Source organism: Carcharodon carcharias, chromosome 6 (genome assembly GCF_017639515.1).
Source record: "Carcharodon carcharias isolate sCarCar2 chromosome 6, sCarCar2.pri, whole genome shotgun sequence".
Taxonomy (NCBI): Eukaryota; Metazoa; Chordata; class Chondrichthyes; order Lamniformes; family Lamnidae; genus Carcharodon; species Carcharodon carcharias.
This window is the reverse complement of record NC_054472.1, coordinates 75481823-75493945: the sequence shown is the minus strand read 5'-3', so window position 1 is coordinate 75493945 and position 12123 is coordinate 75481823. Positions and strand designations below refer to the sequence as shown.

At 41.7% G+C, this 12123-nt stretch overlaps 1 protein-coding gene across 3 annotated transcripts in view; it reads right to left on the bottom strand.

Moving 5' to 3' along the window:
• pex2 (peroxisomal biogenesis factor 2) overlaps nucleotides 1-12123 on the bottom strand; it is a 30361-nt gene that overhangs the window by 17592 nt on the left and 646 nt on the right. Inside the window, exon 1 of one of the 3 annotated variants that reach the window (XM_041190591.1) lies at nucleotides 6601-6646. The exons of 1 other annotated variant lie outside the window; for it this stretch is intronic. The gene's annotated coding sequence lies outside the window, so the exon portion shown is untranslated. Of the gene's footprint in view, nucleotides 1-1240; nucleotides 1347-6600; nucleotides 6647-12123 lie in introns of those variants that run through there. One more of the 3 variants, XM_041190592.1, reaches the window with a different exon arrangement.

Here is a 12123-nt window from a genome sequence, read left to right as displayed (position 1 = left end):
CTGTGTGTGCTCTCAGCACCTTTAAGGAGGGGCTGGCCCCCATCTCTTTAGCATCTGTGAGCACCGATGCTGTGCTCAGGCTCCTGAAGCACTCAGGTGCTGAAGGTGGACAAAGCATCAGATGCTTCTAAAGTTTCATTGTTGCGACTCTATCATATGATCCTGATCATGGAGCGCAAGCGAGCTACCCTCGGCCAGACAGGAGTCAGGCATTCTCAAAGGCTGTGTGAAGATCGATGTCGTCATCATCCTCCTGCAATCGAGTGGCTATTAGGGCCTCCACTACCACTCCATGACAGCAGTCTCACAAAGGGTATTTGCACTGCCATTAGCCAGACTGGAGTCAAACGTTCATAAATGTGATGTGAGGAACTATGGGGTCACCTCACCGCATGTCGTCATCATCCTCCACAAATCTAGCAGTTATGATGGCCACCCCCAAGTGCCTGCCTTGTCTAGCCAGTGCGAGGGCCTCATCCCTGTCATTGTCGCCTCTGAGGCCCACCTCAGCCTCCTCCCTGTTGGTGTCGTCCTCCTCAGAAGAGACATGCAGCTCTTCCATTGCCTCCTCAGCCAGTTTGTCTCCTTGCTGGGAGCGCCAGGTTGTAATGGGTGCAGCAGATGACAACGAATCATGACAACCTCTGTGGACTGTATTGTAGGGCTCCACCAGACCAGTCCAGGCACTAGAACCTCATCTTCAGCATCCTGATGGTCTGCTCCACCAAGATGCGAGTTGCAACATGAGTCCCATTATGCCATCGCTCTGCTGCAGTCCGAGGCCGCAGCATGGGTGTCATCAGCCACGGCCTCTGCGGGTAGCCCTTGCCCCCAAGGACCATCCCTGCAGCTTCTGTGGACCCTGGAAGACTCCAGGGATCTATGACCGACTGAGGATGTAGGCTTCGTGCAAACTCCCTGGAAACCGTGCACACAGCTGCAGGATGCAGTTCTGGTGGTTGCACACCAGCTGTACATTCAGCAAATGGAAGCCCTTGCGGTTGATGCAGTCCACCGTTTGTTGTGATGGAGATCTGAGTGCCATGCGTGCAGTCAGTTGCACCCTACACCTGCGGGGAACTCTTGCGTCCTGGATCCAGGTGAAATGCACAAAGTTGCGTGCCCTTGCCAAGATGGCATCCATAACCTCATGGATGCATCTGCGGCTGGAGGCTTGAGAGATCCCAAAGAGGTGACATGTGGAGCCCTGAAGGGAGCCACTGGCATAGAAAATAAGTACCACAGTCACTTTCACAGCCACTGGCAGTAGATGTCCTCCATGTCCTCGTGGCACCAAATCTGCAGTAACTGGCAGATGTGAGTGACCAGTTCCCTAGATATTTGCAGTCTTTGGCAATACTGGTTCTTGGTCTTTTGCAGGAATGGAAGGTGGCATCCATAGACCCTGGGTGGCAGGTGCAGGAGCCCCAGCCGCCCCTTCTTCCTGAGGTTGCTGCTCCTACTTCTGCCAACCAGGAGCCTCAGCTGCTCTCTCCTCCGTCTTCTTTGCGTTCTGTAGGCCATCAGGCATACAGCTAGTTCACCAGGCTCCATGATCTTGATGTACTCCTTTGCAGGATGAAAGAGAGAGACACATGGTTAGCATGGGTGTACTAAGAACCTGTCCTAGTTAAGTGTGACTGTCCCTTAACGCCTCTTGGAGAGTGCTGGCTACCACTTGGATGGCCAGAGATTAGTGCGCTGCATGGCTGCCCTGTTAGCTTGAATCATGGGGGAGACTGGTCCAAACCAGGACTGTGAGTTTGCAAGGGGCTATGAACGCCTCTAGCAGTGACTGCTACATGGCCAGCTTTAGCGAGGAGATTGTACAAAGTGTGCAGTCCAACTGCTCTGCAGTCCACTACAATGCTCATGAATTTGCTGTCTGTACTGGGTTGGGGGGAACTCTTGGAGAACTTGGTGGCAATTTGAAGCCTCTGCATTGCTTGAGTTGGCAGATAAACTAAGTGCCCGAACCCAATCATATCAATGTGGCTGCGCCTGGACTGTTTCAGTTCCAGAGGAACGGTCACTTGCTGCAAGTTTTCCCAATGCGCGGCCACTTCCCTCGCCCACCTTACCCCCAACCCTGAATGCTTGTGCGTTATATTCAACAGCAGGGCTGCACTTAGCACCGCCCCTTCACAAATTGCCTCTGAGGTAGGGTGACACTTGCCACCCACTCCCCCTCAAAAGTCACCTCCGAGCAGGGGACACCCCCTGCCACCACGTCCCTGAAGCCTATAAAGCAACAGGTGACCATGGCGAGCTCTGCAGAAAGTTGCTGTGCACTCACCTCCAGTTCACCCATAGTGCAGGCACAAAGTGTACGTCACCTTTGTACTGCTGTGAAACACCTGTGTGTGCTTTTCCACCAACGAATGCAAACGATCCCGAGGGGTGCAAGAGCCTGGCAGGATGGCCTGGTAATGATATGCTGATATATTACAATGATGACCAATAGTGGGGAAACTAGGCCCGCTGTCGGTGGGTTGAGCAGACAATCACAACCTGCCTTCCTGCCATCGTGAAACCATCACGCCATATTGTCCACTCACGCTACCTGTCATGCACGCCACCAGTGGGCATGGAATATTCCACCCAATATTTTTAATGAAAGACTGCGTAAACTTTAAGATTACTCAAATAGGCTACAACGTACTAAAGTTGTACATGTATGCCTGTGGATTTATGTGGTTGAAGGTCAAATTTACATTTTTCTCAGCACCAATCGTAAAAAAGTAATTAAATCTAGGGCAGGAAAGTACTGAAAAGCTCGGATTAAATCTTAGAGAAAATGATTTGGGGTAGACAAAGTTCGACTTAAACCCATTTAAAATAACTGATAATCAAAGATTAGTCATAGCCTAACTGACATAAAATATTTGATTAATATCTAGATTTTATGTTATGGTAATATGTATAAAAGCCAAAATAAAGGATTGTTTTACTGAAAATTACTGTACATAAATGCCATGCACGACTGTACAGAAATATTTACTTCAGCATAGGTAAGGTACCAGTAGCCTGGATTTTGCAGTGGTCATGACAGGAAAACTGTCAGCATTTGCTGTTATTACTCCACTGAAACTGACAGCAACTTTGGAGACCTGACATCTGCAGAATTACAAAAAAATCCAGAAGTTGCTGTCAGTGATCCTATGCTTCCCTAGAGGGTATGTTGTTAAGGTACCCCCAGACGGCAATCAATCAATGAGAAATCAAGTGAATTGATGAGAAACTTCATTCTTAAACAGTTAGTCTCTCTGTAAAAACCCTTGAAAAAGTTACACCTTATTGAATGAGGTTTTTAACTGGGCTTTTAAATGATGTGCTAACTTCATAATTAACGTTAAATCTTCCCACTGGTCATGAGTAACTAATTTCATATTTGTGGAATGCCAAATTTCTCCATAGTAAAAAAAGTGGAGTTCTTTTATTAAGTTTGTTCATCTTTATTTTAGCTCCTACTTAGTCCAATCGTAATAATTTAATTTATTTCTCTATTTGAAAATTTAAATTAAATGTTAAGGATATTAGGTGCTTTTAACTGCTTGGTTTGTTGTATGCAAGAATACTTCAATTTGATTAGTTGCTTGCTGACACCATTGCTGCTACATGCCAAGACTTCCCCTTGACTTAGTGCCAGATTTAAACTGTTGTCAGGAAAGAGGAAAACCATGCCACAGAGATCACTAGATCTTTTTGGGCAGCTTTCTTCAAGGTCAGTAGCATACTGCCATTAATGGAGCAAAGAGAGAGGTGATGCACAAGATTCCACGGTCAAAGGAAGGGACAGACAATGAATTTGTGGTTTTGAAGATAGTTAAGACTAAGACCACAAATGGGATTTAAAAATAAGGATGAGAATTCTAAATCTATGGCATTGTGGGTCTGGGACCCAGTGTAGGTAAGCAACAACATGGGTGAGAGCTAATCAGGACTAGCTCCCAAGAAAGACTGCCAACTTGTAAGACAAGGGTTAATGAAGCTGTCTTGAGGTATTCTAATGTTATATTGCCATTGATTTCTTTTTATATTGTAGTAATATTAACCTTTAGCCTTTGCTTGTTAAGCAGGGAAGTATGAATCACTTTGGAATGGTGATCTCTAGGCTGTTGGATCAGGACTGACCCTGCAGCAATGGTCAGTTTCAAGATGAATGAATAAAAGACTTAATTAAAAGCGTCCCATTTTACACCTGTTTCTTGAGTTTCAGAGAACTTTAATCATTTGATAACGATATGAGAAAATATAGTTTCACAAAGGAACACATCTGGTCGTACATCATCAATTTAAATGGTATGGATGATACAGAAACAACGACAGACTCATAATTAAAGGTTTCATTGGCAGAATAGCAATTATATGGAACAAGAGGGAAACTATCAATAAGATAATGAACTAAAAGAGTTATACTTGTTAGCTCAATGGAGAAAAAAGCATGTTAAGCAAGAAAAACTAACGTTATTGATAAGGTTATGTCAATTAAATTCTCCTTACATGGATTTGTATTTTAACATTTATATAATTGTGCAATGAAGAGTTATGTGTTTTGTCATGCACACCAACAACTTGCACTGTTAATGTAGCAAAATGTGCCAAGGTGCTTCAAAGGAGAGTTGGCAGACAAAATTATACACCAGCCACTTAAGGAGATATTTGGACAGGTGATAAAAAAGCTTGGTCAAATAGGTTTTAAGGTGCATCTTAAAGGAGGAGATAGATGTAGAGAAGTGGAAAGTTTTCGGGAAGAAATTTCAGGGCTAAGTGTCTAGATGGCCAATCACACCCTAGTCAATGGTGGGGTGATGGAAATCCAAGATGCATGAGGCCAAAATTGGGGGAACACAGACACCACACATAATGGGTATGAAAGAGATATGTAAATTGGCATTTTTTTAATGAGTATTTGATTTTGTAAAAGCCTAAGATACAAAGCTCAGAACTGTAGCATATTTGAAACGCCAACCAACCATCATCAAGTGTGGTGGTCAGTACGACTTTTTAACTGTATGCTTAAGTCTATCGCATGTAGTGCATACTTGAACATTAAAGGCAGGTGTTATAGGTTTATTAAGTATGCCTTATTAGAAACCTCATGCCAATATCCTAATCCATTGCCAAAATGAGTTCTGCCACCCTGGCTTTCCTTTGATGCTAAACTTAACTCAGTTACTTGCTGACATGCCTATCACCTCCAAAGCTCCCAGTTAGAAATCATTGTTATTCCTTGGTGCAAACAATCACCCCCCTTGCAAAAAATCATTCTGCACCAATTCCATCAGTGTCAAAAGCTTGTCCCCCAACAACAAATATGCCTACTAGCCTACTATTTAAGAACACCATATCTCTACTTGATGCCTAGTCATGTGGGCTCTTAATTCCAGCGTCACATTTTTCCTATGGTCTCAGGAGACTCTGAGGTGACTAGCTGAGCTATTATTTCCAATCATTTGGTTGTGGGCCATTTCCCTTTTAAGAAACAATGAAGAGTAAAAGCACTTGCATGATATCATATGGAATATAACCCCGGTTTCAGAAAAGGCAAAAACAGGTACTATCAAGGAAATATTCATCACGTGAGTCTTCTACATGTCCAGCAATAAGTAAAGAAACACTTGCGGGAGAAGGGAAGGGGTGTGAAGGGTACTATGGTACTCCTGCACATAGATGTTAAACTGCAGATGGGGCAAGAGCAAGATAGCTGCAATAGGAAAACATCCTCATTAAGGTACGACTGCCTCCGGCTACTCTGACGGCCTTGGAGATGTCACTGAATTTCTTCTGGCACTGAGAAACCATGCAGGGGTTGCAGAAGGTGGCACTAATTGTTAAAGCCACCTCCTTCAATGAGTCTGCACCACACCCTCAGTGGGCCTCTTTCACTCTGCAAAAGTGCAGTTGCAGTAATGTTTTGGAGCTAATCTCTCACTAAAAAATTCTAGTCTCCAAATATCTGTATAACTTTTCATCAACATTTTATTTCAGTTTTTGAAAGGAATGCATTTAGCCAACTTTGAAGCAGATTTTATGGCTTGTCTGCACAAAACAGAATGTTAATTTGTCACATGCTATAATGTACTCTCTCCAGTACGGAAATCCAAATTCCAGAAACAGCAGAGCTGGATTTTCATGCCTTCATAAAGGCTGGATGCTGCAGGGGGACTTAAAAATGGCAGGCAGGACCAGATTCCGGAATTCCCACATTATGTCAGAAAATGGTTTGACTCTCAATTCCCATCTTGAGGTTAAAAATCTGGGCCCAGCTGTCCAGAATTTTTTTGAGCAGGCCTAAGCAACTCACAGGCTCGCCACTCATTGCATTGCAACAGATTGTGAAATAGTGAATGTGAAAGCCTTTACAATCATTCTAATGGTCCTGCTTCTACTGAAGATAAGAGTAAGTCTTTAGTGTTTCAGTGGGAAGGCTGCAGGAGAGAGACAAGATGGATGACAGAGGAAGAAAAGTCAGCTAATTGCTTAGGAATTAAAATTAAAAATCAAAGCCTCTCACACTGGTAAAACATTGCCAATCTTTTTGGGAAAGAAACCTGTTTTTTTTTATACTGAATTTTTAGTAAATAATCATTACCCTACTTTTCCCAGCCTGAGCTTGTTGGTAATGCAAATTCTGGGTCACCTGGAATCACCTGTTCTCTAGGCATCATTTTGGTACAGTACTTTGGAAACATGGAAGATACAATATTTGGATAAATAAAACCATTTTTGTTAGTGCTTTATAATGTTTTGTCGCTGCTTTGTATCGCAGGTCCATATGTATATCTAGTTCACGCACTTATGGTTATCATTCTAACATTATTCTATAATCCAGAAAATTCTGAAATCCACAAATGCCTTGGTCCCAAGCATTTCGGACTGGAGAGCTTTATTACCACAGGACTTTACACCATTTGTGTTTATCATGTTTCTTAGCTAAACTCACAATATCTGGCAGTAATGCTTGTTCTTAAAATATATCTTAAACCAATATAAATTATAATAGCATATCACTGTGGGAGTAGGAACTTCCCTTGAATTTTTCTTCAATACAGTTATTGAACAGTTTACAAATTATGAATTAATACATTTTATTTGGCAACATATTATTGACAGAAACCTATCAATAGTAATGTGACTATTGTCAGGAGCTTGTCAATATTAATGTAGTTATGATTTAGAGATCACACGGATGTAAGGCAGGCAGAAAAATGTCTCCCACAGGCTTCTATCAATACCTACATTTCTATTGACAAGCTCCCAAGACGTACCAGGAGATGTATTACCATCACAGTCTTCTGTCAATAGCTTTTCCCTTTAAGAAAATTGTTGTCTAAATTTTCAAAGCTTATGGAAAAGCCTGTTTCCTCAAACAACTTTTAGGCCTACTACACTCCACAAGCACTACCAATAACTTGCCTTCAATTTGGAAAAGTATGCACTCTATTATATTGATGGTAATAACTAAGGAATTAGATTGAATCAAAAATGTGTTTAAAGGCATTTAGGTATTGTACTGCTCACTGCTTAAGATAAAAGTTTTTTCTGCAGTTTTTTGGGGGGGAAATGCTTGGACAAAGCAAAAAAAACAAGCAGCAAGAAAGATGAGATGCTTCCTTGTTACTTTGAAAATGCACCAACTTGAAGCATTGCAAATATTACTGTAATATATAGACAAAAGAATCTTGGAGCTGCAAACTTTTTGCCAAGTGCAGATTCTAGCGGTAGACACATTTGGGGGTGGGGTGGTTGGCAGTGGTTACAAGCATCATTTAAGTTCGAATTTTTACTTTGGCCACGTTAATAGATTTGTTGGGTGGTTTACATTTTATTTAGTTCATGCTTGTCTCTAGTTGCCCTGAGAGATAGCTTCTGTTTATGTTACCAACTCCACTGGTGCGATCCAAGGCCTCCCAACTCTCCAAAAAAATGCTCTTCCTGCAGTTTCCAGTGGCAGGAATGTCAGTAACCAGAGTTCATAGATTTAAGTTGACTGGCAGAGGAAGTGGAGGCATTTTTTCAAAACAGCAAGTAGTTATGATTTGGAGGACTGCCTGAAAGCATGGTGGAAGCAGATGAAGTATCTTTCAAAAGGAAATTGAGAAATATTTAGACAGCATCATGGAATGATACAGCACAGGAGGCAGCAATTCAGCCAATAGTGCCTGTGTTAGCTCTTTGGTAGAGCTAAACAATTACAGCCTGCTCTTTCCTCATTGCCTTGTAAATGTTTTCCCTTCAAGTATTTATCCAATTCTCTTTTCATCTCTCTAAATGCTGAATTATGTGCAACTCTGTTCTGTGGCCTTAAGTTGCAGCTCAAAGGAATTGTTGAAATTTTCTAAACATTTTTGAGAGGATTTCTACAGCCCGCAGATTTCTATCTCATTGTCTTCACTGGATTTAAACCAAAGTCTAGCTTCTAGAACAGGATTTATGAATCATTTACCTCACTGTTCTGTCGCTGGCAGCAGTCCCATTAAACGTAGAAACTAAATGCCAAAGCACCACTGCCACCCAGAGATGCTGAGACCTACCAAAAGCAGTTTTCTTTGGTGCTTGGGAGGCAATATATTAGAAGTAATGCTACATTTCTATCTGATTTCAGATGGGCTTAGCTGCCTGCTCAAGCCTCACAGTTTCCCAATTTCTGCCTTGTATGAACTCAGGCTTCATAGATTGCAAATTGCATCTTTCATAATTAAGAATAAACACACTTGCATTTTTATAGTGCCTTTCACAAACCTCAGGGCATTTCAAAGTGCTTCACAACCAGCAAAATTTTTTTTCATTCTTTCATGGGATGTGGGCGTCACTGGCAAGGCCAGCATTTGTTGCCCATCCTCAATTGCCTTTGAACTGACCTTGCTACATCATTTCAGAGGACAGTTAAGAGTCTGGAGTCACATGTAGGCCAGACCAGGTAAGGATGGCAGATTTCCTTCCCTAAAGGACATTAGGGAACCAGATGGGTTTATATGACAATTGATGATACATTCTAGATGTATTAATTGAATTCAAATTCCACCAGTTGCAGTGGTTGGATTTGAACCCATGCCTCCAGAGCATTAGCCTGGGTCTCTGGATTACTAGTCCAGCAACATTACCACCACACCATCGTCTCCTCCAGTGTAGTCACTAGTAGTAATGTAAGGAAATACATGACAGTCATTTATTCCTGCTAGTGCATTGGAGTCTATCTTCATTACAAGTTGGACAGATCCCTCAGCATTGCATGCTCCAGCATATTAAAGAACAGGTTCCACTTTAACCCGCTGTTCAGATCAACATGACAAAACTTCGCAAAAGTGATACTGTATAAACTTCCTTTGAATTCTGAACTTTAGTTTTCATGTATCAAGTGGACTTTTTTATATTATAATTTGCACATTTTGAAAAGACAATCTTCTGAAATGACAGCTTATTTTTTGCAACATTTAGAATTATGTCACTTTTCAGTAGAATACACTTCTCTAGTGGCTAGCAATACATATCAAAAACAGTATCCTGGAAAAGATTAAATGAAAATGGTAAGATAAATCCTTGAAGTGCTGTTTCATAAATTACTACAGTATCTGTAAAACACCCCCTATAATAAATAACTTAATAAGATTCTCTCCAGGTAGCTGGTTTTCCAAACAGGACACAATCTGTCCTGTAGTTCCAAGCTCCTGGAACTTCTCATTCTGTTACCAACTTTTAGCTCCCAGGACTGCCACTGCTACTGGGCTTGGCAAAAGAATGTTATATTTCTGTATCTAAACCTGAGAAATGCAGATAAGATGGAAGCCCCAATCAGGAAACCCGTCGCCTTATGTTAAATTTATACACAAAAAAGGCAAAAAAAAGTCTGCCAATTTTTTTTATTTGAACAGACAGATACTTGAGTACTCATCAAGGGACTGATAACCTGCAGCATTCCTTTAATATAGTTACATTTTTCTAGAATTCTGAAGGTTATGATGTCATACAAATGTTTACAATTCATTCAGGCTAAATTAATGTACCTGCATGTCAGCCGTGGTTCAGTTGGCAGCATTCTGACCTCTGATTCAGAAGGTTGTGGGTTCAAGTCTCACTCCGGAGACTTGTGCACAATAATCTAGCCTGCTACTCTAGTGCCATACTGAGGGAGTGCTGCACTGTCAGAGGTGCTGTCTTTTGGAATGAGATGTTAACCCAAGGCTCTGCCCTTTCAGGTGGGTGTAAAAGATCCCAAGGGTCTACATCGAAGATGAGTAGGGGAGTTAACCATGGTGTCATTTTTAAAAATATTCTTTCATGGATGCAGGTTTCGCTGGCTAAGCCAGCATTTGGTGCCTATCCCTAATTGGCCTTGAGAAGTTGTTGGCGACTTCTGGGCAATACTTATACCTCAACCGACATCGCAAAACCAGATTATCTGTCATTATCACATTGCTGTATGTTGGAGTTTGCTGTGTGCAAATTGGCTGCCACATTTCCCACAATACAACAGTGAATACTTAAAAAGGCCCATTTTCTCATAGGCTTTGGAGAAGGAGTCAACAATGACCTGGAGCTCAGTTTCTGAGTGAATCAGTGACACTTGTGTCCTTTAGGGGTGTCCTCAAAGCAATCTTGAAGAGGTCAAATATCCCACTGACTTGTGACTGATTAAAATGGAGAAGGTACATTTAGGAAGGCGCCAAGCACATTGAGAGAGTTTGTAAGGAACAGCAGAGGCAAAGTCAAGAGAGTGCGCCCCAAACTCCAAACAAATCATCTACCCAACCCTTCAAGCACCACCTGCCCCACATGTGGCAGTGTCTGCAGATTGTGCCTTGGATCTCATCAGCCATCTCAGAATCCATTGAACTGGAGTGGAAGCAAGTCATCCCGAGGGGCTACCTAAGAAAACACCTAAAAGTGCTTCATTGGCTGTAAAGTGCTTTTGCGTGCTCAGTGGTTATGAAAGTATTATATAAATGTAAGTCTTTTTTCTTCAGCCAGACATTTTAACAAGAGGGCACTCAGTAGAACACATACTTCTGCTATGCTGTGTTAACTCAATGTTATTACAATTACGCAGCTCTTTGTTGTGTGATTGTTGCTCTGTAACAACAAAGCTAAAAAAAGAAATCTTTTTATTAAGAGCTTCCAACTCACAACTCACTGGGGGGGGGGGGGCTTCAGGCCAATCCACATCCAAAAACCTGCTCTGAAAACTCTGCTCACATTTTGACAACTGTGACAAATTCCATCACAGTAGCTGAGACAATCCATATCATTCTAAAACAATCAACAACATTCTAAATAAAACAGCCCAAAACATTCTAAAAAAGTCAATTCACCCCATCTCCCAATGTTAATGGATCCTTTTAAAATTCCAGGATCTGAATGCGGATCTGCATATTCACAAAAGACTAATCAGTTCTTCCTTGGGCCATGCTCCATCTGTGTACCAAGCTTCATTGAAATCTGCCCATTAGTTTTGAGATCATTTATAGATAAACAGGCTAACAAATGGGTGAAAGCATTACCTCCACCCATCGTCAGTGGCAGAGGTTAAAATATTTCAGTAGTAATCAAAATGGCAGTTTGCTAACAGTAGCTTCCTCTCCTTGCGTCCTCCACCCACCCTGATTTCTGTTCTAAGTCTTATGATGATACATCCATTGCTGGCTTCAATATCTATTCATCTGCCTTACATGGGAAAAAGAAAAAAGTAGTTGAACTCTAGTCCATGCCTTCACACAGTCTGAGATCAGGATCTCATTACGGACCATATAGGCATTAACCTCATGGTATTGTATTATATACTACAGAAGAAGGCCATTCGTTCCATCAGGCCTGTGCTGGTTTCTTGTCAGCACTCTGTTCATACAGTATAAAATTGTTGCTTCCCCTGACATTGGTATTCTTGCGATTGTCCTGATGAGTGCAAGACAAAAAGCTTTGGCAAAATATCTTTTTTCAGCAATACTCGAGTTGTGTACTATGAAACGATTATTTATAACATAGAGTAATCTTTTGTGAAACACCAGATCTCTTCAGAAGGTACAGGGTAGGAAACATGCAGCAAATTAGAGAAAGGGGAAGAAATCCACAAAACAATACATGTCAAAGAGGCTTCTGGAGGCAAAGGGTGAGGTAGGTGATTTT